The sequence below is a fragment of the Triticum dicoccoides genome, chromosome 4B (genome assembly GCF_002162155.2).
Source record: "Triticum dicoccoides isolate Atlit2015 ecotype Zavitan chromosome 4B, WEW_v2.0, whole genome shotgun sequence".
Classification (NCBI taxonomy): Eukaryota; Viridiplantae; Streptophyta; class Magnoliopsida; order Poales; family Poaceae; genus Triticum; species Triticum dicoccoides.
The window spans coordinates 322,372,116-322,377,905 of NC_041387.1; positions in this window are offsets into that span (position 1 = coordinate 322,372,116).

Here is a 5,790-nt window from a genome sequence, read left to right on the forward strand (position 1 = left end):
TGGGAGGGCGGGAAAAACAAAGGCAACTTGGAAGGGGGACCGACGAATAACTTGAAGAGAAAAGCACTAGTTGAAATAATTGAGGAAAGAATGCAAAGTCTTCGCACGAGTAGGATGGATACTTGATTACGGACTCCAGATCTGAGAAGAAAAAAGGGTGGGCGGGTGGGAAAAAGAAAACAATGACGTTGAGAAAGAACTAAGGATTGATCTTGCGAAAGATAAAGAGGATCGAATCAACTGGAAGAGAAATCCGTCGGATGAAAAGAGATGACAACACAACGATTGAAAAAATAACTGCGTGATCCTAAGAAATTTTTAAGGGGAAGAGGAGTAATTCAAAACACCTACGTCAAGATTCCTCACCAGAGCGACGAAGGGGCTAAGGAGTAAAAAGAATTCCTACTCTCCGATTTAACTAGACTCCAGAAATAGTTTTCTTAGACTCGACAACAGCCAAACTACAAACAATCAGGGGGGACTCCTATGGTCAGCCGAGGCTCTGATACCAGCTTATCACGCCCAATATGCGATCCTATCCGAGAGAAACTCGAAGGTCCCACCATGGATAGAGTTGCATATTGAAACGCTTTGCAAGGTGGATATCATCACATCATACCATTACATAATAGATGGGGATACATACCAAGGCATAAAATGCCACATGAATACAACAACATCCTACATAAGAGCAACATCCTACTACAGATGAATCACAAACAGAAACTCAACCGACATCCACCCTGCTAGCCCAGGCTGCCGACTAGGAACCTATCCCTCAATCGAAGAAGAAGCAGACGGAGAACTCCAAAACAAGTAGCATCACTCTCATGTCATGGTCATCGCATTACCTGTACCTACAACTGATGTTGGAGTAAGTTGTGAGCCACGAGGACTCAGCAATCCCATTACCATGGGTATCAAGACTAGCAAAGCTTAATGGGAATGGAATGGATAAGTGGTGAGGTTGCAGCAAGCAGCTAAGCATTGTATGGTGGCTAACTTACGAGTACAAGAATAAGATGAGGAGCTATGCAAACGTTCGCAAACTAGTAATGATCAAGAAGTGATCCTGAACTACTTACGTTCAAACATAACCCCACCGTGTTCTCTTCTCGAACTCACTCGAATAGAGACCATTACGGTTATGCACGCAGTTGGTGTATTTATATTCGAGTCAGGTGTCAAGTTCTCTACAACCGGATATTAAAAACTCCCATCTGCCGCATAACCGCGGGCACGGCTCTCGAAAGTTTAAACCCTGCAGGGGTGTCCCAACTTAGCCCATGACAAGCTCAAGATCTGCGGAGACAATTCTCCATCACGGGACCCTCTGACCAGACTCAGAATCCCGGTGCACAAGCCATTTAGACAATGGTAAAACAAGTCCAGCAAGACCGCCCAGTGCGTCGATTCCCCGATAGGAGTCGCATGTATCTCGTTTTCAGGACAACACCATCTATGCAAAGTGGACGGTAGCCAAAATACCATCGATTTGCCCCGATGTGGCACCGCCGACTTCTTGGTAGGTGGACCAACGCTCATGTCGAGCACTGGCCCGGGGGGTTGATTAAGAGTCCTCGGGTGCTAGCAAGTCCCTATGCAAGTTTTAGTTGTTATTAGGCAAATGGTAAAACCAATGTGGGCCTTGCTGGAAGAGTTTTATTCAAAGCAAACTGTCAAGAGGGGCCCATAAACCCTCACCATGTTAGGGATGCAAAATCAAGGAACATAACACCGGTATGACAGAAACTAGGGCGGCCAGAGTGGAACAAAACACCAGGCATAAGGCCAAGCCTTCCACCCTTTACCAAGTATATAGATACATTAATTCAATAAGATATATTGTGATATCACATGATATCCATGTCCCAACACGGAACAACCTACAACTGCACCTGCAACTAGCAACGCTAGAAGAGGGGCTGAGCAAAGCGGTAACATAGCCAAACAATGGCTGCTAGGATGGTGGAAAAGGTTAGAGGTTGTTCATGGCATAATGGGAGGCTTGATAACAAGTGGTAGGAAGCGCGACATAGCGATAGCATTGAGAAAATTAGAATAGCAATGATAGTAGTGAGATCCAGGGTAACAGTCATCTTGCCTGAAATCCTGCTAGCAAGAGGAACGAGTCCATGAAGAAGATGAACGGGCGTTGACGAACCAAGCGTAGTCGAATGAATCCTCACGATCGCAACGAAACAGGAACTATTGAGAAGAAGCATAACTGGAAAGAAGCAAACAACATGGTAAACACCCAATACATAAACAAGGCATGATGCACAACCAAGTATGATGCATGACAAGTCTACGGGATGCTACTCATGTCAAGAGATGATGCATACAAGAACATCACATCAAAGCAATTTTAAAAGAGGTCGGAAACAACATATAAAAATTCTGGTAAGTCCTCATATGCAAATTTCAAAATTGGTCCAGATCTGAATAACACATTATTTTGAAGTTGTTAAACAGAAAGTTAAGATGCACCAAGATGATCTACATGTCTTTCTAGTCAAGTTACATATAAAGTTCATTTAATTCGGAGCTACAACCTAGAAGATATGAGCAATAGAAGTGAAACATGACATTGATGCAAAATGCATACAAACATCAAGCAAACACACTCAAAACATGGATGCAACAAGATATTATGAATCTATATGCAATTCTAAGCAAGTTTCATATATAGCATTCCCAAAAGAGAGCAACGGTTCAACACATACACATGAAACAAATACAAAGGACAAGCTGTCCAAAACAACAACTAGGCATATTGCAAGCAAGAAAACAACATGCTACAGGAACTATACATGGAAACCAAGGGCATGGCATCAAATTCCACACAACAAAGAGCAAATAACATCCAAGCATGATATGCATATGACTCATGTATTGGTGGTAACTATCAAGACAAGTTTGAATGTTGAAACAGTTTCAACAAGTGTAAATAGCAACATCATCATAGCATGTTTGCAAGCTTGGCACAGAGGTCATATGAAGTTCAAAATTATCAACCATGTCACTTGAAAAATTTCTCATAGCTTAATTCAATTCGTGTAATTGCAGCATCTCTAAAAGAGTCATAGATTAACTAATATCAAGCTCACAACATGACATCATGAAGTTAACAGAAAACTGGAACATCATTTACGCATGTTCATGGCAATGAAAAAATATGCTATTGTACTTGTATATGGCATAAAATGGCCCGCCAAGATATAACATCACATGGACATCAAAACATGTTAGCAAATCATCTCCAGATTATGCATGTATTTGATGGTAGCATCAAGAAAATATAGTAACATAATATAGCAGATTCAGACTTGACAGAACATTAACAGCAAGTAGCCCACTTCACAAGCTTGTTGCACTCACCACCGGGCATATCAAAATACATGGATTGCAACACTGAAAATATGGCATGATTAAGATCCTAAAACATGTTAACATGATGCTCAAAAGAAAATCACACAAAAGATATAAAAAGACAAATAGGAAAGTTATAACAGTTTTCAGCATTAACATCAGCAAGCACTTTTGCAACAGGAATTAACATGTCAAGATGCACCCTAACATGAATGAAAAGCACACCAAAATGTAGGGCACTCTCAGATTAACATTTCCATATCAAGATCATCACCATACGATCAACAGGTACAAAGTTACAATACTCACAAGATGCCTAAATGATGTTAACAGGCAGCAGATTTCAGCAGATTATATCACTTAGCAGTTTTGCAACGATGATAATGGCATCAAAATGAACAGTGACATGAACGCAAACTACAATAGCATGTAGACCATCAAGAGATGAACATTTTGACATACAATACACACAAAACGGAGCAATATGCGCGAAGTTACAGCATGTCAAAGATGCACACATGATGCTGAAATAACCCAGGACTTGGTGCAAATTACCCTCACGAAAACGGGACGAGGTCGTGCGGGTGGAGGGATCTAGGGGGAAGGCGGCGCGTTTGGATGGGGGAGTGGTTGATCAGATCCACCCTTCCCCGGATCCGGTGACAGAGGGGTCTCCGGCGAGACTCCGATGAGGAGGCAACGACGACGAGGCGCGACGACGACGGAGGAGGCCGGATCGGGGTGGCGGTCTTGCCGGATCCGGCGCGACAGCGGAGGTGCTCGGGCAGCATGAGGCGGCGATACAGCGATGCGCGGTGGAGGCGGCGTGCAGTGGCAGGGCTCGGGCGGCACGAGGGCGAGGCGGCCCGGGCACGGGGCGCGTGGGGGCTGGCGGTGGACGGCGAGGTTAGCGGCGGTGGAGCAGCATGGCGCGAGATCTGAGGCGGCGGGGCGAGCAGGCGCCTCGTGCCCGTTTCAGCATGGGGGTGGGCCTGATCTGGGTCGAAGGGCCACGATGGCAGGGAGGAGAGAGGAGGGTGACGGGGTGACATGGCGGCGGGCGATTAGCCAAGGGCACCGGAGCGGACGCACCCGGCGGAGGGGTGGACGTGTCCGGCACGGTGGAGGGGGGTAGGCTAGCGTTTGCCCGTGATTTGAGGAGGGGGAGATGTTTTTATAGGTAGGAAAGGGCTATGGAGGAGTCGTCTTCGCCCACACGATCCTGATACAACAACGAATAGCATGGAGGGGGTTTAGATGGACTAGTGGGCTGTGGTGGAGGGGTGCTGGGCTTCAAGGATAAAGGGGTCCAGCGGTTAACGCGGTTAAGTGTTGGGGCATCAAACGACCTCCAAATGTAACAAAATTTGACAGGCGGTCTATCGATGATGTACCAAGACCACTCGTCAACTCTCGGCTCATTCCGAGGATGTTTCCCCGCTCACGAAACAAGATCTGGGAGGTGCGACGAGCGCGTGTGAGTGTGTCTGTGCTTAGAACGGATAACAGAGAGAACTGAGGGACTGGAACGGATGCAAGTTTTGAAAAACATGCAGATGAAATGCACATGATGACATGGAAAAGTGCAACACTCAAGCGAATGACATGGCAATGACAACGAATAAACGGAAGACACATGGCGCATCAGTCTCGGGGCATTACAGGTCCCTCCAACTCGGTTGCATATCTTTAAGAAAATTCAAAAAAAGAGGGTCAAATATGGGCTTGCAACTCAGACATTTGAAAGAAAAAAGTATTGGGACCAAAAAATTAAAAAATGTTGAGCGGCTAAAAGGAACAAAAAAAGAAAAGGTGGACTAGTAAGTGCCAGGGCCGGGACTCGCGGTTTGCATATTAAGATGGACTTTTACATCAGAAAAAATAGGTCGCTCACCCTGGTGGCAAGTTGATGTGAACATGTAACTGTAACAAAAAAATTGGAGCCCAATTACAAGTCGGTGGTGGACTTCCAGCGGGGCGCAGAATAAAAAAGACGACCTACTCGCAAAAATAAGGGTGGCAAAAAGGACCCCGATTGCAAATACAAGGTGGGCTTTCAACTAGGAGTGGAGAACAAAAAAGGAGCGGAGAACAAAAAAGGGTCAGTGCTCGTAATAAGCCGAGGATGGACTTGCAAACTGAGGAGATAAAAAGAACTTCGTGCTCATTTGTGAGTTGAGGTTGGACTTGCAAGTGGGATGAGAAACAAAACACATGCTCTAGTTGCGAGTTAAAGGTGGGTTTGCAACTCCGCACAACTATGTGCCCAGTTGCGAGTCAAGGGTGGACTTGCAACTGGGATAACTATGAAACTACGAGCCCAGTTGCGAATCAAGGATCGACTTACAACTGGGACGAAAAAAGCTGGGATGAAAAGGTGGACTTGCAACTGGGATGAAAAACAAAACACACACTCTA